Here is a 23,742-nt window from a genome sequence, read left to right on the forward strand (position 1 = left end):
TCGGAAAGGTTGCCAGCTATGGCCTGCTATTTAGCAAAAATGGAGAGAACAGGTTCCCAACATCCCCAGCTTCACCAACATTCTGTTTTCTGTCTTTGGTGGTGATGTCATCAAAAGATGATTAAATCAAAGCTTATAAAACATTCCATCTTTGCTCTTGAAGATGATGTCATCATGGCTTATAAAACATTCCATCTTTGCTCTTGAAGATGATGTCATCAAATCTTGTGAAACATTCCCTCTTTGCCTTTGAAAATGATGTCATCAAGTCTTATAAAACATTCCATCTTTGCCTACAAAGATGATGTCATCAAATCTTATAAAACATTCCATCTTTGCCTATGAAGATGATGTCATCAAAGCTTATAAAACATTCCATCTTTGCTTTTGAAGATGATGTCATAAAAGCTTATAAAACATTTCATCTTTGCCTGTGAAAATGATGTCATCAAAGCTTATAAAACATCCCATCTTTGCCTATGAAGATGATGTCATCAAATCTTATGAAACATCCCATCTTTGCCTATGAAGATGATGTCATCAAAGCTCATAAAAAATTCCATCTTTGCCTTTTAAGATGATGTCATCAAATCTTATAAAACATTCCATCTCTGCTTTTTTAAGATGTCATAAATTTTTTAAAAACATTTCATCTTTGCCTATGAAGATGATTAAATCAAAGCTTATAAAACATCCCATCTTTGCCTATGAAGATGATGTCATCAAAGCTCATAAAAAATTCCATCTTTGCCTTTTAAGATGATGTCATCAAATCTTATAAAACATTCCATCTCTGCTTTTTTAAGATGTCATAAATTTTTTAAAAACATTTCATCTTTGCCTATGAAGATGATTAAATCAAAGCTTATAAAACATTCCATCTTTCCTTTTGAAGATGATGTCATCAAAGCTTATCAAACATTCCATCTGCCTTTTAGATGATGTCATCAAAGCTGTTAATCAACAGATTCTCACTAACAAAGGCTCTGAATCTCACTGAGGAGAACAGCTGGATTAAATTCCTTCTCATTACTCCTCTCCCTCTTCTTCTTCTTTTATTTATTTTTGTTGACTTCTTTTATTTTTCTTTCAATCACTGCAACTCCTTTACATTGAAAATCTGTAAGAGAAGATTCCAGAGCTCAAACCAAGAAACTGCAATCAAATTTGGGTTGTTTTTCATCTAACTTTATTCTCTTCTTTCTTTCATTACAGTGGTCTGAGACTAAAAGGAGGTCAAAAGAAGCAGCAGCTGCAGAGGAAGAAGTGGTCCCACCAATAGAAAATCCTCTGGTAGTTAACAACAGACTCCTAGAAGCACTCACCAGCAGATGAAGCTGTGTTTCTGCTCCAGTCTTGGTCCATCTGCACACATTCTTGTCAGATAAATATTCAACAAAGTGGAATTTCTCAAACTCAACTGGAAAATTTGGACATTGTGTCACAACAGTTAACAAGCATGGAGATTCTCCAAATGTTTCACATGAAACGTTGGATCCCGACTCCAAGAGCCCACTCAACTTGGCGTCTTGCAGACGGGCCTAGAATAACATCAATATTCAGTTTTAAAAATAACTACAGTAGTAGATTAATGATACTCGCTGTCAAAATGATCCACAGTAACAAAAGTACCAGTGTGTTTCAAAACCGCAGAACTTCAGGCGTATTTGTTGAGAGAAAGAGTGGTCTAAATTGCACAAATACATTGGCAACATTTAGACATGTGTTGGTTTTCTCCAGCTTCATCCTCCTGCTAAAATGTTAGCACATCAGTTTCATCTGAAAACTTGGACTTTTGTCACATTCTTGCTGTTTTTTCAGACAACTACAGCATTGTTAGTGCCTAAAATATAAACCTTTAAAACAGCACCAACTCCATCTGACACAACAGATACATAAACAAACTCCTGTGTTCAGAAAGGCAGGTTCATTTAGCACTATACATCAGTCTAAGAAAGAATAAAAATACTGAAGAGTATATGCATCATTTAATAAATACTAAACATTCCATCCTTGCCTTCAAGATAATGTTATCCTTTATTGCATATAAAACATTCCATCCTTGGCTTCATGATGATGTCATCCTTTGTTGCCTATAAAACATTCCTCAATGCGCTTAAAGATGGTGTCATCATTTGATGCCTATAAAACATTCCATCCTTGCGTTCAAAATGATGTCATCATTAAATTCCTATAAAACATTCTATCGTTGCCTTCAAGATGATGTCATCATTTAATGCCTATAAAACTTTCCATATATATGCTTCAAGATAATGTCATCATTTAATGCCTATAAAACATTCCATCCTTTTCTTCAAGATGATGCTATTTTTCAATGCCTATAAACATTGCATCATTGCCTTCAAGATGGTGTTATCAATTAATGCCTATTAAACATTACACCCTTGCCTTCAAGATAATGCCATCCTATATTGCATATAAAACATTCAATCCTTGTCTTCATGATGTTATCATCCTTTATTGCCTATAAAATATTCAATCCTTGCCTTTAAGATAATGCCATCCTTTAGTGCCTATAAAACATTTCAGCCTTGCCTTCAAGATGGTGTCACCCTTAACGCCTATAAAACATTCCTCAATGCGCTTCAAGATGATGTCATCATTTAATGCCTATTAAACATTCCATCCTTGCCTTTAAGATGATGTCATCAATTAATGCCTATAAAACTTTCCCTATGTGTGTTTCAAGATGATGTCATTGTTTAATGCCTATAAAACATTCCATACTTGAATTTAAATGATGTCATCATTCAATGCCTATAAAACATTCCATCCTTTTCTTCAAGATGATGCAATTTTTCAATGCCTATAAACATTACACCCTTGCCTTTAAGTTGATCCCATCCTTTGATGCCTATAAAACATTACATCCTTGCCTTCAAGATCATTTAATGGCTAAAAATCATTCCATATATGCCTTCAAAGATGGTTTTACCCTTTAACACAATGAAAAACATTCCATCCTTGCCTTCAAGATTCTGCCAACATTTAATTCTGATCAATCATTCTATTCTTGACTTAAAACATGTCATCCTTTAATTCCCATAAAACAATCCATCCTTGCATTTAAAGATGATGCCACAAAGAATAAACACATTCCATCCTTGTCTTTAGCATCCTCGCCAGTACAGGCCTACCCCCTTTCACTGTGAAGCCATGCCAACCAATCACCTATTATAACCTTATTATGAATGTTCAAGGTGTAACATTACCTTCCTAGTCTTTTCTTACCCTGTAAAAATTATTTTGGAATGTGCTGCAGGCTTCACATTCAACTTGGCCTTAGAGAGTGTGCAGATTTTCAAGGCTGTGTTCATTTAAATGAACCTTTGTCCTTCTATTTGATGTTGAGGGTTTTTATTTTTGTTACTGTGGAATCAAACAGGAGTCAGTATCCTCTGATTTTATCCAAATTAAACATTCTAGTACCTCCACAACCCTGTGTCTGTTAGTTACAATACTTTCACTACAGCCTTAAACAAATCAGAAGTAGCAGCAAAGATCTAATAAATACAACCTCATGTCCAAAAATATTGGGACGCTTTGATAAATGTAAATAAAGTTGGAACATTTAAAGCCCATATTTAATCTAAACAAGCACAAAGTCGACATATCCAGTGTTATCTTTAGTGGGAAAGGCTAGAACCAGAGAAAGAGGAGAAGGATGGACAGGAGCGTGATCCTCACTAACAGCTCCTGGGACATGGGCCTGGCCAACCTGGAGGAGCTGGTTTCAGGAAGTTCACCGGGGACACTCTTCATGGAGGAGGGAGCGCAGCATAAATATCTTTTGCCCTCACTCTGTCTTTCCTCTGCCTCCCTCTCTAAATCTGCGTTTGTGTTTTTTGGAGTCGACTCACTCAGATCCACGTTGACAGGAAACGTACATTCAGCCCGGCACGTTCAGACTCTAAGGAAAATGGATTTCTATATTCTAAGAGGATTTTCTGGAGCTTCACGATTTTCCAAGGAAAACAGGATTCGGGTCTGAGCTCAGAGTGGAGATGAAAATCCGATTTGATGTGAAATGAACTCAAAGTCTACTCAGAGACCGGGGCCGGGGTTTTGTTATCTCCTCTCAGACTGAAGGACCTGGCATGTTTCTGCTGGACTACTCTCCTGATGGACCAAGAACAGGATTGAGTTTCCTGATATTTGAAACATTTTCGTTTGTATTTCAATGTTCATTATGCCTCATAATACCTAATATTATTATTATTATTATTATTATTATTAGACTATATTTATATTGTTTAAGCTGCAGCCTGAGTGCAATATGTACATAAGAGAGAGGAATAAAGGCTCAACTTTCATATGGATAATAATAAAATCAGACTCTTTGTTATAGTCTTCCCTAACTCCATCCACCAGGCCGTACCATGCTCCAGGGGTTAACGCTGTTCCTCCTATCTACATGGTTCCTAAACGTGGATGTGCAGCAGAACTGAAAGTTGTATCAAACCCTCCAGTTCCTCATTAATAGGATCATTAAAGTGGTGTTTTTATCCAGATAAATCTGGATGATTTTCAAATCTTAACTAATGTTCGAAAATAGAGATATAAAAGCAAGTAGCTGGTTAAATAAACTTAATGTTTTAAATCAAACAGAACTATGGCTGAGAAGATCAAAAGCAACCTATTAAGTCTGCTGTGAAATATTTAATGGCTATTATTAATTTATTATAGTTCACCTTCAAATACAAAAACATTTAAAACCATATAAATACACTGAACATTAGCGACCAGAGTAGAAAACAACAGGTTATTCATTCAGAAATCTATGAGAGCTAACATTTTTTTCAAATTCTAAGAGGAAAGTCCGAATTCTTTGATCTCAGAATTCTGGCCTTGATCTCTGAATCCTGACTTTGATCTCAGAATTCCAACTTCAATCCCAGAATTCCAACTTTGATCGCAGTATTCTGACTTTAATCCCAGAATTCTGACTTTGATCTCAAAATTTTGAATTCGGACTTTGGTCTCATGATTTAAATTTTGATCTCAGAATTCTGGCTTTGATCTTGTAATTCTTGCTTTGATCTCAGATTTCTGACTTGATCTCAGAATTCTGACTTTGATTCCAGAATTCTGACTTTCATCTCAGAATCCTAACTTTGATCTTACAATTCTGACTTTGATCTTAGAATTTTCACTTTGATCTCGGAATCCTGACTTTGATCTCGGAATCCTGACTTTGATATCAGAATTCCAGCTTTGATCACAGTATTCCAACTTCAATCCCAGAATTCTGGCTTTGATATAGAATTCTGAATTTGATCTTAAACTTCTGGATTGTGACTTTTATCTCAGAAGTCCGAATCCTGACTTTGATCTCAGAATTCTGACTTTGATCTCAGAATTCCGACTTTGATCTCATAGTTCTGACTTTGATCTTAGAATTTTCACTTTGATCTCGGAATCCTGACTTTGATCTCAGAATCCTGACTTTGATCTCAGAATTCTGACGTTGATCTAAGAATTCTGACTTTGATCTTGTAATTCTGGCTTTGATCTTAGAATTCTCACTTTGACCTCAGAATTCTGACTTTGATCTTGGAATCCTGACTTGGATCTCATAATTCTGACTAACTTCAGAAATTGAATAAAGTTGGGATTAAAAATAAACAGTGCTCTTATCTGAAGTTTATGTTGATGTAGAAGGCATTTGTTTGTATGTTTAACCTTATCAGATGGTATAACTTTAAGGATGCAGTCAGGGTGATTTATTCAAAAGCATCGGTTCAAATCATGAGTTCCAAAATAAACTGGAATGCACCGGAACATTTATGGTGACTTAAAGAAACCCCAATGGATTGTGGGATTTGCAGTTCATTCGTTATTAGGAAGTACTGGCATAGACGGACCTCTCCTTAGATTTCCTTTTTGCACAGAATTGAATGTTTTCTGTTGGTATGGTTTAAGGATTAAATCATTGATGTGAGGATCTGACAGCAGATATTTACTAAAGAAACCAGGGCTTTGACTTATAAGGGCTCTTGACTAGACAAAGAGACCAGAGAGACAACAAGGGCTAGCAGGGTTTGACGTGCCACCACCAAAGTCACATGTCAGCCAGGACAGAGCCACAGAAACCAGAATGAAACGGCCCCTGGGATGAGCTTTGAAGCCAAAAAACACAGACACCAAACTGTGATATCAATCTTTTGGGCCAATCACAAGATTCACAAGGGCCTTCACAACCTTACTTATCCTCTCTCAGTGATGTTATAGGCTTGGTAATAAATCTTTCGATTTTCAGCCTCACCATCATGGGCTCTACACATCTGACCAGAAAAGATGGGAGGGGTTGTTAAAGGAAACCAAAGAGCGATTGTTGTCAGGGTGAATCATCAGGTGGTTGGTCATGAATCAAACAAGTTTAGCAGTAGCTGATTGGTCAATAAACGGTGATAATTACAACTGTGGTATTAACCTAATGTCAAGTTGTTTTAGTGGAACTTACTTTAAGTCACAAAAGAAGTCTGAAAAGGTTCAATGGTGAAATATCCAAAGAGCAGAGAGAGACAACAGAAACTGATCCAGAGGAGGATACACTGGTAAATATCACACACAGTAATAAACACAGACAGACCAAGACACAGGTGAGACACATCAGGTCGATCAAACAGGAGGAAAGGAAGGAAAACAGAAATACAATAACAATATGAGACTACAAAGTAACACTTAAAACTCACAATTCTGAATTTGATCTCTGAATTAGGCTGTGATTTGAGAATTCTTTGATCTCAGAATTCTGGCTCTGATCTGAGAATTTTTTGATCTCAGAATCCTGGCATTGATCTGAGAATTCTTTAATTTCAGAATCCTGACTTTGATTTCAAAATTCTGACTTTGATCTCAGAATTCTGGCTTTGATTTCAGAATTCTCACTTTGATCTTAGAATTCTCACTTTGATCTTAGAATCCTAACCTCGATCTTAGAATTCAGACTTTGATCTCAGAATTCTGCCTTTGATCTTAAAATCCTAACTTCGTGGTCGTGTTGCACTTCAGTATTCATGCTTTTAGACATTTTCTGTCAAATTTTTAAAAAGATATGTTTCTAATGTTTTTTTACACTTGAGCCAGCATGTTGAGATTTCATATTTGACTGAAATGTGTCTTTATTTTTGTGTCTTGGTGCCTTTTCTACTCTTTTAAATCCAAGATCTATTTCAACATAAATCCTTTTGGTATATTATTGAAAGCAGCTTTTGTTTGTCTTCACCATGAGAGGAAAAGACACTAGGCCTTACATTATGATTGGCTTTTATTAAGGGTTTTATGGTATAGCACCTGGAAATGATTTCTAAAATACCAGAAGGAAAAGGAGGACTGACCTTGAACTCTACCTTGAAAATTACCTCACCTTCCACTGAAGTAGTGCTCCTCCTGTTTATACACGTGTTTATTTTGATGTCATGGTGGCGGGCAGCGTGTTGGTGTTGAGGTCGGAGACAGAAGCCGTCGTTCCTCGGCGCATCTCTGACAGGGTGAACCACATTTTACTGCTGTTGACTTTGGCAGCGGCTGGGCAGTTTCATGTTGAAAGTGAATCTTTCCTCTGCTGCGTGAAGGAGAATCAGAGGCTGTCACAGCGCCCATCTGATAAAGTAAAAGCAGCAGAACGTTATTTTAAACTCCAGCAGAGATGTGATGGTGTGCTCTTTCAGAAATGTTTATATAATGGAGCAGAAAAATCCAGAGTATTTCTACTGGAAGCTGCTCTCGCATGGCTCCACATGATAGTGGGTCTAGTTCAGCCTTCTCCACAATCAGAAGGGCATTGTCACGACCCATTATCATTGTTAATATTGACCAGGATGCCTTTTTTAACCGACAAAGATGACCTTTGAAAACAATCAGAGCTGTTATACTGGAGCAGTCTGCTCAGATGTTTGAACCCATTCACTCAGACTGGCTGCATACTTGACCATTTTAGGGGGTCAATGCCTGATACGAGGGGTCACAGCAGAGTATTTGACCATGTCACCCTCCAGTGTGTGGTCAGTGCATTCATTTAGCTGCTCCTCAGAGCCTTCAGAACAAGATAGACACAGATTTCAAAGATCTCCTACTCCAGATTTAGAGGGATACTGGTAAACATGAGGAGGGAATGTTTTATTAACTTTAGAGTATGACATCATTGAAGGCAAGGAGGAAATGTTTAATTAATTTTAATGGATGACATCATCAAAGGCAGATGGAATGTTTAATCAACTTGAAAGGACGGCATCTTTAATGGCAAGGATGGAATGTTTTATAAGATTTAAATAATAACATCATCAAAGGCATGGATAGAATGTTTAATAAACTTAAAGGAGAACATCTTCACAGGCAGAGGGAGGAATATTTGTGGGCCTCAAGGGTTGACATGCTCTCTAGCGTTAAGGATGGGATGTTTAATAAACTTAAAGGAGAATATCATCACAGGCAGAGGGTTGAATTCTTTGTGGGTGTTTAGGAATGACATGATCTCCAAAGGCAAGGATGGAATGTATAATAAACTTTAAGGAGAGAATCATCAAAGGCAGAGGGTGGAATGTTTTGTAGGTGTTAGGAATGCCATGATCTCCAAAGGCAAGGATGGAATGTTTAATAAACTTAAAGCAGAATGTCATCAAAGCCAAGGTTGGAATGCAATAGGCTTAAAAGTGTGAGAGCATCAAAGGTAGAGGGAAGAAAATTTTATAATTATGAAAGGATGGCATCTTTTAAGGCAAGGATGGACCGTTTTATGGGCTTTAAGGGATTACATGGTCTCTAAAGGAAAGGATGGAATGTTTGATAAAAGTAAAGGGGAACATCATCAAAGGCAGAGGGCAGAATGCTTTGAGGGCGTTAAGAGATGTCATGGTCTCTAAAGGCAAGGATGGAATCTTAAACTTAAAAATGAACATCATAAAAGGCAAAGGGTGGAATGTTTTGTGGGCTTTAAGGGATGACGTGATATCAAAGGCAAGGATGGAATGTTTAATAAACCTAAAGGAAAACATCATCAAAGGCAAGTATGGAATGCTTTATGGGCTCAAAATAGTGACATTCAAGGCAGAGGGCAGAATGCAGAATGAATAAACTTTAAAGGATGGCATCTTTGAGGCAAGGATGGAATGATTATAAGATTGAAATAATAAGGTCATCAAAGGCAGAGAGCAAAATGCTTTGTGGGCATTAAGAGATGACATGGTATCTAAAGGCAAGGATGGAATGTTTTATAAACTTAAAAGAAGAACATCATAAAAGGCAGGGATAGAATGTTTTGTAGGCTTTAACAGGTGACATGATATCTAAAGGCCAGGATGGAATGCTCTATGGACTTTAAAGGACAACAAAGGCAGTGGATGGAATGTTTGATGAACTTAAAGGAGAACATGATCAAAGGCAGAGGATGGAATATTTGATGAACTTAAAGGAGAACATTATTAAAGGCAGAGGATGGAATATTTGATGAACTTAAAGGAGAACATTATTAAAGGCAGAGGATGGAATGTTTGATGAACTTAAAGAAGAACATGATCAAAGGCAGAGGATGGAATGTTTGATCAACTTAAAGGAGAACATGATCAAAGGCAGAGGGTTGAATGTTTTATGGGCTTTACAGGACAGCATCTTTAAAGGCAAGGATGGAATGTTTGACAAACTGTAGAACAATATTGTCAAACAGGGACTGGCTCTTTGGTAAACTTTAAAGAATGACATCATCAAAGGAGGAGGATAGATTTTTTTTAATTAGCTTTCAAAGATGACATCATCAAGAAGACATAATGTTCATGAAGCTGGGGATGTTGGGGCCTTTTTCCTAACTTTTGGCTGTCTAAGTTTGGTAAATGCTATTTCCCCCATCTACACATAACCTGTTTGTAAATAAGTCACTGCTGTTGTAGCTCCATTAGATCATCTGTTCAGCAGCTGTCATTGTTACAGGACTAGAGTCACTTCAACTAAACCACACCTGTAGCTCCGCCTCTTACTGTCCTGAGGTTAATGACTGAGCGTGTTTTTACTCATTCTGAAAAGATTCCAGAGGATCAGAGTGATGAGAATGTGTCTGTTAGTCATAATATTAGTCTGAGAGGAGCTGCAGAGAATTCCTCTAAGGTTGTAATGATCCGTCTGTCTGAGCCCGCCGTATCGCTTACAGCCGTTTGATAATAATTAGCTCAACTGTCAGAGGCGTGTGTTAAAAGACGAGCCAATGCTGCTGCCAAAACTGCAGCAGATCTGGTCCGACTGCAAACAGACACCTGTGCCGTCTGCAGAGTTAAACCAAACCAGCTGAGACTTCAGCAGCGAACCCTCTGAAACGACGAGGCAGTAGATCCTGATTATAGTCAGTTCAACATGGAAGCATGCGTATGAAAAACTATTAATGTGCTTCTCCTAGCTTCAATCCTACTTCTTTATGCTATTGTTTAAAGGTACTGCTTTATGCCAAGCCCAATTCCAAAAAAGTAGGGACACTGTATAAGATGTAAACAAAAACAATGATTGTCAAATCTCATAAACCCATATTTGATTCACAATAGAACAAAAACAACACATCAGATGTAATGAAAAATATGAGCTCATTTTGAATGTGATGGCAGCAACACGTCTCAAAAAAGTGGGGACAGGGCAACAAAAGGCTGGAAAAACAAAGCTGGAGGAGCATTTTACAACTAATGAGGTTCATTGTCAACAGGTCAGTGGCATGACCGGGTATAAGAGAAGCATTTTAGAGAGACAGAGTCTCTCAGAAGTAAAGATGGGCAGAGGTTCACCAATCTGTAAAAAATGAGAATAAAAATTGTGGAACAATTTCAGAAAAATGTTCCTCAGAGTAAAATAGTGAAGACTTTGAATCTCCCTCTATCTACAGTTTATGATATCATCGAAAGATTCAAAGAATCTGGAGAAATCTCTGTGAGCAAGGGACAAGGCTGAAGGGGCCCTCAGGGACCTCTGCATTAAAAACAGGCATGATTGTGTACTGGAAATCACTGAGAAGAAGGCATACGTGAACAGGATCCAGAGACACCACCGTCTTCTCTGGACCAAAGCTCATTTAACATGGACTGAGGAAACATGGAAAACTGTTCTGTGGTCAGATGAAACCACAGACGCCGTGTCCTGAGGACTAAAGAGAAGAGGGAGCATCCAGTTCTGTACTGTTGTCTGAGCAGCTGTGTGCTCTGTAGTCCAATCAGGCGTCTCTGTTCGTCAGCATAGTGGGAGAGCATACGTGGTGTTCCTAGCTCAAAACGCTGTTTTCCCCGTCTACACATAACCACTGTGAATAGTTTCTAAAAATCTGATGGGAGTTTGACAGAAGGGATGTTTTGATGACTATCCTGCACGTGAGGATCTCTCTCTCTCTCTCTCTCTCTCTCTCTCTCGGGGGCTGAGATGTTTTATGAATAACTTTAATCTTATCAAGGATCTTTGAGGGGAAATTCTGAGAAACTGTCATGATTTACAAATCTTCATACCAGGAGCAGGTCTTTGTGCCTCTGAGGCTTTGTGAACTTGGCCCCAGGAGTGTTGGAGGAACCCGTCTGACCAAAATGAGTCAGAATAAGCCACAGAGTTAGTAGAACAGCAGTCCTGTTCTCTATGATGAACTCCTTAATAAATCTGTGTGTGTTGTGATGACCCCTGAACCAGAGGTGGCCGTGCTCAGGCCTGAGCAGGTCACACTAGGCTACTGCACCGCCTGTTGGTGTAAAAGCTGATTTGGTCTTTGTTTACAACATTCCAGCTTGTTTCTTAGAATCTATGTTATTAACTAGGTTAAAACAGGAATTTAAGTAGTTCATCAGCTAACAGTAAAAAACAAAAAATAGGGCTCTTAAGCTGTGTCACATGCACACTGGCCTATAGGGGGCAGTAGAACATATATAATCTCATGGTAGAACACTTCTTCTTAGAAAAACCCTCCAAATGTAAAGCCTGGTCTCTATGGATCAAAATAAGGAAATATACAGGAAATATAAAATACAGAGAAATCCAAACATTAACTTCAACATCCATCCAACAGAGGAAAGATAGCGCCTAGGGCGGAGTCATCATTAGCTTTGATGACATCATCATCATCATTGCCAAAGACAAGGCGGATTGTTTTATGACCTTTAATGACATCATTTTCATCTGCAAAAATTGAATTTTTTATAAGTTTCAGAGGATTTTATCACCAAAGGCAGGCAACGGAATGTTCAATAAGCTTTGATGACATCATCTTCAAAGAAAGGACGGAATGTTTTGTGAGCTTTAAAGATGACATAATCTTCATGTGTAAGGACAGAATGTTTTACAGGCTATGATGACATAATCTTCAAGAGCAAAGATGGAATGTTTTATAAGATTCGATGACATCATCTTTGTAGGCAAAGATGGAATGTTTTATAAGATTTGATGACATCATCTTCAAAGAAAGGACGGAATGTTTTGTGAGCTTTAAAGATGATATAGTCTTCATAGGTAAGGACAGAATGTTTCACAGGCTAGAGAACAGCAGAGAACAGAATGTTTTATAAGTGTTAAAGGTTGACACTGTCAAGGGCAGAGGAATGAATGATTTGTAAGCTTTAAAGATGATATAGTCTTCATAGGTAAGGACAGAATGTTTCACAGGCTATGACGAAATCCTCTTCAAAGGAAAGAATAGAATGTTTTCTAAGCTTTAATGACATCATCTTCACAGGCAAGGATGGAATGTTTTATAAGTTTGATAACATCATTGTCAAAGGAAAGGGCAGAATGTTTGATAAGCTTTGATGAATGACTTGATCAAACAGCTTTGATGATGTTGGTTGCTTTTCCTCTTGGTTTTTGACAAATAGTAACAAAACTGTCAACTTTTTAGAAATGTGGGTGGAACTTCACCTTCCTGTCAGGAGTCTTGCATTTCAGTTCTTTATCTTGGTTCTGAGTGATAATGAAGGATCTTTTATTATCGTCTTCTTCCTTCCATATTCACCATCAGACCAGAGAATGAAATGGTCCACATGACTCCACAGAGAGGGGTTTTTCTCCTCTCTATTTTGGTCTCCTCACTAGTCCTGTACTCCAGGCCTGTTACTCCTGAGCTGAAATAATCAGGCTTTATTTTTAAATCTAGAGTTGGAGGGTTTTCCATTGTGGCCTGTAGCTGTCAGCATGATATCAGGATGCAATTAGAGGAAACAACACAGGAGCCGACAGTCCTAAAAAAAAATCAAGTCAGTGCTAATTAGAGATCTTTGAAATCCATCAGCCATGGTATACAGTTATCTAAAATAATATGCAGCTATATAAAATAATATGAGGTTATATAAAATGATTTATGCTTGCATAAAGTGACCAGAGGAACAATAGAGGACGTGCAGGTGGAGCAGAGTGGCAGCGTGACTCACACCTGAGGCAGGTAATGACTAATCTTGGATGAATTACAACTGAATCTCTGCCAGCTCCATCCTGCTACCGTCTCCTCTCAAACACTTTCACATGCACTCTGAATAAACACGCTACATGTCTAACATTCCTGGGAGGGGATGTTAGATCATGACCAAGTCCAGAGAAATACCGCTGATGTTTCGGTGTCAACCAGTTTGGGGCGGGTTTGTTAAAAGGTTTTATACACAGACATGAGAGACCTTCCAGGGACCAGAGTCTAGAGTCATGTGGGTCTCAGTACAATTCATTCCACCCCCCCCCCCCCCCCCCCCACACACACACACACACAAAAAACACCCCAACGAACAGTTGCAAAAATGAGCAAAATAGGTTAAAGTGGCAAAAATTAGTTAAAGAGAAAAAGAAGTGGCCAAAATTAGTTTAAAGAGGCTAAAATGGGTTAAAAGTGAGACATACATTTCAAAGTTTTCAAAGTTTTGCAGCAGCGACCTATGATGTCATCAAAGGCAAAGGATGGAATGTTTAAAAAACTTTAAAGGATGACTTCATCAAAGGCAGAGAACGGAATGTTTAAAAAACTTTAAAGGATGGCATCATCAAAGGTAGAGTGTGGAATGTTTTGAACACTTTAAGGGCTTTAATACAAAGGATAAAAATTTTTGAATGTTTTAAAAGGATGACATCATTAAAGACAGAAAATGAAATGTTTTATAAGATTTAAAGGATGACATCATCAAAAGCAGAGGATGGAAGGCTTCATAAGATTTAAATGATGACATCATCAAAAGCAGAGAATGGAATGTTCTATAAGATTCAAAGGATGATATTATCAAAATCCGAGGATGACATGTTTTATAGGATTTAAATGATGACATCATCAAAAGGAGAGGATGGAATGTTTTATAAGATTAAAAGGATGACATCCTCAAAGGCAGAGGATGAAATGTTTTATAAGATTCAAAGGATGACATCATCAAAATCAGAGGATGAAATGTTTTATAGGATTTAAATGATGACATCATCAAAAGGAGAGGATGGAATGTTCTATAAGATTGAAAGGATGACATCATCAAAGGCAGAGGATGGAATGTTTTATAAGATTTAAAAGATGACATCATCAAAGGCAGAGGGTGAAATGTTTTATAAGATTTAAATGATGACACCATCAAAAGGAGAGGATGGAATGTTCTATAAGATTAAAAGGATGACATCATCAAAGACAGAGGATGGAATGTTCTATAAGATTTAAAAGATGACATCATCAAAAGCAGAGATTGGAAGGTTTAATAAGATAAAAATGATGACATCATCAAAGGCAGAGGATGGAATGTTTTATAAGATTTAAAGGTTGACATTATCAAAAGCAGAGAATGGAATGTTTTATAAGATTCAAAGTTTGACATCATCAAAATCAGAGGATGAAATGTTTTATAGGATTTAAAAGATGACATCATCAAAAGGAGAGGATGGAACGTTCTATAAGATTAAAAGGATGACATCCTCAAAGGCAGAGGATGAAATGTTTTATAAGATTCAAAGGATGACATCATCAAAGGCAGAGGATGGAATGTTTTATAGGATTTAAATGATGACATCATCAAAAGGAGCGGATGGAATGTTCTACAAGATTAAATGGATGACATCATCAAAGGCAGAGGATGGAATGTTTTATAAGATATAAAGGTTGACATTTTCAAAAGCAGGGGATGGAATGTTTTATAAGATTTAAAGGATTACATCAAAATCAGAGCATGAAATGTTTTATAGGATTTAATTGATGACATCATCAAAAGGAGAGAATGGAATGGTCTTTAAGTTTAAAAGGATGACATCGTCAAAGGCAGAGGATGGAATGTTTTATAAGATTTGAAAGATGACATCATCAAAAGCAGAGATTGGAAGGTTTAATAAGACATCAAAGGCAGAGAATGGAATGTTATAAAAGTTTTAGAGGATGAAATAATTGAAAGCAGAGAATGGAATGTTATAAAAGTTTTAGAGGATGAAATAATTGAAAGCAGAGAATGGAATGTTATAAAAGTTTTAGAGGATGACATAATTAAAAGCAGGAGATATAATGTTTTTTTAAGATTTAAAGGTTAACATCATCAAAGGCAGAGGGCAGAATGTTGGTGAAGCTGGAGGTGTTGGGGTCTGTTTCCCTGTAGAAAGGTGTCCAGACTGTTTCACATATCCCTTACAGGGCAGAACCTTTCAAAGAATCCTCAGAGGATGACTCTTTCACATTCATCACAGGCCAATCAGATCACTGACTTTCCTTATTGCTCTTTTTAATAATGTGTAGAATATCTGTAGAGCGCTTTTGTAGGTGTTACCTCAATAATCCACAATAATCTAAATAAATTAGAGAACAGTGGAAGATCAGTCTTGTTATTTACCAGGACTTTAATGTCTCCAGGCGTCTTGGTTTGAATATATAGTCTACATAGTTTTCCAGCAGGTATTATGTCTAAAACACATAAAAATGTATTTTCAACAATTCTCTGTCTGTGTATCCAGACAGAATTGTTCACTTTATGACCATCAGAGGGAAATAAAGAGGAAACAGTCATCTACTGTACTTCAGAAACCTCTCTCTGTTCCTCTTTCTGTGCCATCCCAGCCATACAGTCACATGAAATTCAATAAAAATTTATCAACAACAGCCACAGAACAGACAAATAGTAATGGCTTTGAGTATTAATGTGCCTAAAACCCCACAAAAGCAGACATGTTTATGACTGTTGATAAAAAGAACAACAACCCCATTATTATGTCAAATAAAAGTTAGGCTAATTAACTTCCAATGTTGTCAGGGAAACTCGAACAGAAACAGATTCTGCATGCCAACAATCTTTAACTCATGGTGACTGTCCTGATGGTGTCAACTTCTGGAGGACCGAGGACACTGACCAGGTTCAACCTCTCTTCCAGAACTGCCAATGTTGCTGGTTATTTGGTCAAACAGAAAAAGCCATGAAACAGCTCCAGCTTCATGAATGTTTCATACTCTGCCTTTGATGATGTCATCATTTACAGCTGACAAAACATTCCATTCTAGCTCTGACCTTGATGTCATGATTTAAAGCTGACAAAACATTCCATTCTAGCTCTGACTGTGATGTCATCCTTTAAAGTTGAAAAAACATTCTATTCTGGCTCTGACTGTGATGTCATCCTTTAAAGTTGAAAAAACATTCTATTCTGGCTCTGACTGTGATGTCATGATTTAAACCTGACAAATCATTCCATGCTAGTTCTGACTGTGATGTCACCATTTAAAGCTGGTAAACATTCCATTCTAGCTCTGACCTTGATGTCATGATTTAAAGCTGACAAAACATTCCATTCTAGTTCTGACTGTGATGTCATGATTTAAACCTTACAAAACATTCCATTCTAGCTCTGATTGTGATGTCATCCTTTAAAGTTGAAAAAACATTCTATTCTGGCTCTGACTGTGATGTCATGATTTAAACCTGACAAATCATTCCATGCTAGTTCTGACTGTGATGTCACCATTTAAAGCTGGTAAACATTTCTTTCTAGCTCTGACGTCGACATAATCCTTTTAAGTTGCCAAAACATTCCATTCTACTTCTGACTGTGATGTCATGATTTAAACCTTACAAAAAATTCCATTCTAGCTCTGATTGTGATGTCATCCTTTAAAGCTGGTAAACATTCTGGTTTAGCTGACGGTGATGCCCTTGAAGAAGATGACATCAAAGCTTAAAAAAAATCCATCCTCTGTCTTTGAAGATGATGTCATCAAAGCTTATAAAACATACCATTCTCTGCCTTTGAAGAAGATGTCGTCAAAGCTCATAAAACATTCCATCCTCTGCCTTTGAAGAAGATGTCGTCAAAGCTTATGAAACATTCCATCCTCTGCCTTTGAAGAAGATGTCATCAAAGCTCATGAAACATTCCTTTTTCTGCCTCTGAACATGCCTCTAGTCCAGGTGCATTTAGATCAATAAAAACAGAGGCTCACTCTTTGTGCCATACTGACACTTATCAGACATTTGGATTAATTGATGCTAATTAAGACAGTCTGTAAGGATCTGCTAAACTACTATCACACTGATATGACAGTCTTATGATAGTACGGTAGATAGTACGGGGCTTGTTTAGGCGCTTGGACCTTGGTGTTGGGTCATGGACCCTCCTATGGAATTTTTTTTGATAATTAAATCAATGTTGATGCTTTTCATTCACTCTCGTATTTACATTCCAGAAACACGTTTCAATCATTAAAAGTCATTTTAGATGTATGCCTCTTATATAATGTTTCTATATGACTATCTAAGGAGCAAGAGGTCCCGGGACGTCCTCCACTGTTGTCTAATGGTAAAACTGCCAATGGACTCGAGGACTGGGGGGAAAGGTAGGGGACTTGCAGAAAGAATGTAGACTACAGGACCTGAAAATGACTGGCAGTGGAGGTTTTGACATGGACTTGTAAAGACTGGAAAGGCTGAACTATTTTTTGGAGTCTGGGTGGCCTAAAACTCTCTCTCTCTCTCTCTCTCTCTCTCTCTCTCTGGGTGGAAACACATTAAGAAGACAGATGGCTGCAGTGAGACTAATGTTTATCCAGCGGGTTATTTAAAGACAGAAGACGGATTAATGCGATAGGAGAAAAGATAAAAACATGAGAGAGAGAGAAATGAAAGGAGGGATAAAGATCAGGGGGAAATCTTAACAAAGACACTAAAAACTCAAACTTAGGCTTCTCCTTTCTTTACTCTTTATGTCTTTTCTACTATTTGTCCTCCAGTTGTGATCATGAGGAGAACTTTTGGAACATTTTATTATATTTTAAGTGACTTTTCTGTCTTTCAGCACATTTTAGACTCAATTTTCACTATTTGATTTACAAAAATATATAAATTATTGGAGCAATTTATTCAATCAAAAAACATATATGTATATATATATATATATATATATATATATATATATATATGAAGACTTAGAACTCCCCCTGCTGGCCATTCAGAACACTTCCACCCATTTTTACAAGAGTTGTCAATTAGGGCCAACTGTTTGGCAAAAAAATGAAGGGGAAAGGGCTCAAACATTCATAGCTTCATCAACACTCCTTCCTCTGCCTTGGCAGATGTTGTCATTCTTTAAAGCCTATAAAACATTCTATCCCTGCCTTTGAAGATGTCAGTCTTTAAGACTTGTAAAACATTCCATACCTGCCTTTAAAGACAATGTCATTAAATTGATTAAACATTCCATACCTGTCTTTAGTGATGATGTCATTCCTTAAAGCCTATAAAACATTCCATTCCTACCTTTGAAGATAATGTCAATCTTTTCCAAAATTCCATACCTACTTTTAAAGATGATGTAATTAAAGATAATTACACATTTACTCCTTGCCTTTAAAGATGATGTCATTCTTTAAAGCCTGTAAAACATTCCATCCTTACCTTTGAAAATGTCAATCTTATAAAACATTCCATCCCTGCCTTTAAAAATGTCATTAAAGCTTATAAAACATTCCATCCCTGCCTTCAAAGATGTCATTCTTAGAGCTTACAAACATGACCATCTTCATTAACATTCTGTCATCAGCAATTAAAGATGTCAATCAAGCTAATAAAACATTCCATTCTTGCCGGTGAATGTGATGTAAATCTTCAAACTTTCAAACATTACATCCTTTCCTTTAAAGATGATGTCAGCAAAGCTTATGACATCATCTTCAAAGAAAAAGATCAACGTATGGCCCGTACTTGTCTATTGATTAAATGTTAAAAAGAGTTTTTTAAGTTTGCATTTCATAAAATGTGTCTGCATTTTTACGTACTGTTCCACAAAATACATAAATACATTCTTTATTCAGTTTTGTGTTTTACAAATGTTTTTTGTTTTAGAAATGTTTTTGAAATTCATAAATATTTTTGTATTTAATGAAGTACTTTAGTGTTCATCTAAAGGTTTTTGTATTTGACCCTCAGGACCACCGTATCATAAAAACGTGGGCATAGATCTAAAGATATCTGAGCTCTGATGATCATTCGGATGTTTTGGTTCATATTTAGACCGTCTATCAGCTCATCACTGCATTCCAGAAGTGTTTTTTCGGACTTTTTCCCTCCCCGTTGAGAATGTTTGGCGTGTTTGTTCTCTGAGCAGTAAACGCGTAGAAGCTTCTGGAGGATGAGCGGCGATAAGAGCAGGTCGAGAGGCTAATAAAAGCCAGTCTGCTCCTGGTGGTGATGGAGTCATAAATACCAGACTGACAGAGGAGCGAGCCTCCTCATCCTCACACATTACCCAGCATTCATCTGGCCCTCTCTGCCAGCAACCACAGCTAATTTTACACACGTTATAATTTTAAGCTTGACAGAGAGTGTAGTAGAATGAAAACATGTGATTGCTGTTTTGGAGACGTGACATTCTATAAATGGAAAGATGTTATTAAGGTTGTAAACACATATTTCCTGCAGCCATCAGCCTGGATCTGATTCTTCATCTCCAATAATCTCATTTTCACGCCTGCTTATCTTGATGTCATGGGATGAACATCGGCCAAGCTGTGACTGATGGACAAATCAGACATTTCCGATACACCAACCATCACGGTTCAGTAATGTGGTATCATTTAGAAATTTTTTTAAGGCCCTGACTTCATTACATATCTATCAGCCCGAGTGCTCTTGAAGAAGGAAAAGTTGGGGTTTGAATCTCAGCAGGAGTCAGGAGTGGAATCACAGAGCTCTGCCATTTTATTCAAATAAAATAAGAGTCAGAGGACATGCCCAGATCACTAGAGGCTTTAATATGACTCTTGAAGCTTCAGTAAAGGATGAGTTCACAGTTTTAGCCCTAACTATCTCAACAAGAGCTCTGGGTAGAAGTAAAGAATGAAACAGATTCCTTAGGACGGCGGTCAGACTTGGCCCTAAAGATAAGACGAGGAGCTCGGAGGAGAGCCGCTGCTCCTTTACATGGTAGTCTGAACATCTGATCAGGATGTTCGCCTCCTCCTGGAAGTCTTCCAGAGACCAGGGGGTACACGAAGAGCTTGATGGAGAAACTATATACTGTATCCAATCTGGCCCAGGAAGACCTCAGGGAAAGAAGAGCCCAGAACTGTCTGAGGACTTAAGAAGCAAAACTGTGGAAAAATATGAACAATCTCAAGGTTAAAGACCATCTCCAGAGATCCTGAAATTCCTTGGTCCACTGTGTGTAATATAATCAAGCAGTTTATAACCCATGGAGCTGTGGCTAATCTTCCTGGACGTGGACGGAAGAGAAAAACTGACAAAAGAATGCAACACAGGATAGTTGGAATGGTGGATAAACATCCTCAGTCAACTTCCACATAAATTCAGGCTGTCCTGCAGACTCAGGGTGCAAAATTGTCAGCTGGGACCATACGTGGTCATCTGAATGAGATGAAGCGCTATGGCAGGAGACCCAGGAGAACCCCACTGCTGACAAAGAGACATAAAAAAGCCAGACTGGAGTTTGCAATAATGTACCTGAGTAAGCCTCAATCCTTTTGGGAGAACATTTTGTGGACAGATGAGACTAAGGTAGAGCTTTTTGGAAAAGCAGGTCATTCTACTGTTTACAGAAAACAGAATGAGGCCTACAAAGAAAAGAACACAGTACCTACAGTCAAACATGGTGGAGCTTCAAGGATGTTTGGGGTTGTTTCGCTGCCTCTGGCACTGGGTGCCTTGACTGTATGCAAGGAATCATGAAATCTGGAGACTATCAAAGGATTTTGGGCCACAATGTAGGGCCTAGTGTCAGAAAGCTGGGTCTGCATCAGATATCACGGGTGTTCCAGCAGGACAATGACCCCAAACATTCCTCAAAAAGCACCAAGAAATGGTTGGAGACAAAGCTGGAGAGTTCTGAAGTGGCCAGCAATGAGTCCAGATCTAAATTCCATTGAACACCTATGGAGAGATCTCAAAACTGCTGTTGCAAGAAGCACCCTTCAAATCTGAGAGACCTGGAGCAGTTTGGAGAAGAAGAGTGGTCCAAAATTCCAGTTGAGAGGTGTAAGAAGCTTGTTGATGGTTATAGGAAGAGATTGGTTTCAGTTATTTTTTCCCAAGGGTGTGCAACCAAATATTAAGTTGAGGATGCCAATAATTTTGTCCAGCCCATTTTTTGGGTTTTGTGTAAAATTATGTCAATTTTGTCTTTTTTCTTCTGATTTTTTGTGTTGCTCCAATGCACATAAAGGAAATCAACATGTGTAAACCAAAAATATTTGTAATTACAACACTTTCTGGGAGAAATGGTGTATTTTCTGGAAAAATTCCAGGGGTGCCAATACTTTCGTCCATGACTGTATATACACTGTCTTTTGTTGGCAACTTCTGGAAAAGTGAATGGAACAGGTGAACCCTCGCTAGCTCCTCCCATTTTTCCAAAAGTTGCCAGCAATGGTCAACTGGCAAAAAAGGAGGGAAAAAGCCCCCAACATCCTCATCTTCATCAACATTCCGTCCTCTGCCTTTGAAGATGATGTCATCACAGATTGTAAAATATTCCATCCTCTGTCTTTGAAGATGATGTCATCACAGATTATTAAACATTTCATCCTCTGTCTTTGAAGATGATGTCATCACAGATTATTAAACATTTCATCCTCTTTCTTTGAAGATGATGTCATCACAGATTATTAAACATTCCATCCTCTGTCTTTGAAGATGATGTCATCACAGATTATTAAACATTCCATCCTCTGTCTTTGAAGATGATGTCATCACAGTTGAAAACATTCCATCCTCTGTCTTTGAAGATGAAGTCATCAGTTAAATCCTACAGAACATTCCATTCTCTGGCTTTGAAGATAATGTCATCCTTATGCTTATTAAACATCACATCCTTGTATACATCAATTAACCAATAGTGCGTTTATGAATAAATAGAATAATCAACATAAAAAGATAACTCAGTGATTTATGTAGAGGACTTTTTGTGTAGGTCAGATTCTCCTAGAATATCCTGACATTTCCTGCCTTTAACATTTTCTATGGTTTTAAGGGCTTCAATATGAAATTAGACTCAGTGATAAGGAAAAAATCTTTGAAGGATTTGGCTCAGTTTATCTGAATATAAAATTCTGCTTCTCTTAACTTGTTAAATCCAGAGTCTGTGATCACCGTGTCGGACCTCTCCCACGACTCCAACGTGGACTTGACGGCCTCCACATCAAACTGCCCTCAGTGTGTTTTCTCTCACAGCCATTACTGCCATTACTGATGTTATTCTATCATTAAGCCATTCATTGTTTCAGCTCATTTTAAGGACTGGATTAGTTTGATATTTCTGTCCTTATTCCCTGGACTCTGCTGCTGATCTTTGACCTCCCAGAGGAGAGTGGCTTATTTCCCTGCAGAGAGATTAATAATGAAAGCCACTTCATCACATGAACTGTGAGAACACATGACTGCTCCAACATGGGAAGGTTTTCAGCTCTGGGTCTGAATGAAGAGGACCTGAAATTTACCTGTAGCTCTGATGTAATCCAGCCTGCCTCATATGAATAAACTCTGTCCTCCATGGAGAACGCTCAAAGATCTGTTTCATAGAATCATCTAGAATGGTGTTTAGAAAGTCAAAGTTATTTTGGTGTATAGATTCTAATCTGAAGAGCCTTTTATCCCCACAGATCAGAAATGATTTAGTTTAGAATAACTCAGTTAGAATGAGGGTCTGTGTTGGCTTAGAACTGAGCCTGGTTAAGTTACATTACCAGGACACCTGTCTGTTAGAGGTTTAGCTGTCCACAGCAGCTGGGCAAGGACCTAGGAGGGGTCTCAGGGACATTTTTAGTGGGTAGCATGTGTGACAGGGCCAACGAGACTTCTAAAATCTACTAATGCCCCTATATCCCTGGCCCCCCTGGTTCTGGTCCCCCTTGTCTTAGTCCTTGTATTGTTGGGGTTCTCAGAATGGTTCTAAAGAAGGTTCTTGTATTGTTGGGGTTCTTAGAATGGTTCTAAAGAAGGTTCTTGTATTGTTGGGGTTCTTAGAATGGTTCTGAAAAAGGTTCTTGTATTGTTGGGGTTATTAGAATGGTTCTAAAGAAGGTTCTTGTATTGTTGGGGTTCTTAGAATGGTTCTAAGAAGGTTCCTTGTATTGTTGGGGTTCTTAGAATGGTTCTAAGAAGGTTCCTTGTATTGTTGGGGTTCTTAGAATGGTTCTAAGAAGGTTCCTTGTATTGTTGGGGTTCTTAGAATGGTTCTAAGAAGGTTCCTTGTATTGTTGGGGTTCTTAGAATGGTTCTAGAGAAGGTTCTTGTGTTGTTGGGGCTATAAGAATGGTTCTAAAGAAGGTTCTTGTATTGTTGGGGT

At 37.9% G+C, this 23,742-nt stretch overlaps 1 protein-coding gene across 1 annotated transcript in view; it reads left to right on the top strand.

The window, feature by feature from the left end:
- Positions 1 to 4,813, top strand: part of LOC121506042 (ALK and LTK ligand 1-like) — a 32,014-nt gene extending 27,201 nt beyond the window's left edge. The window contains exon 6 of the mRNA XM_041781532.1: positions 1,216 to 4,813. The gene's annotated coding sequence lies outside the window, so the exon portion shown is untranslated. The remainder of the gene's footprint in view (positions 1 to 1,215) is intronic.
- Positions 4,814 to 23,742: the final 18,929 nt, after the last annotated feature.

Source organism: Cheilinus undulatus, linkage group 24, assembly GCF_018320785.1.
Source record: "Cheilinus undulatus linkage group 24, ASM1832078v1, whole genome shotgun sequence".
Lineage (NCBI taxonomy): Eukaryota > Metazoa > Chordata > Actinopteri > Labriformes > Labridae > Cheilinus > Cheilinus undulatus.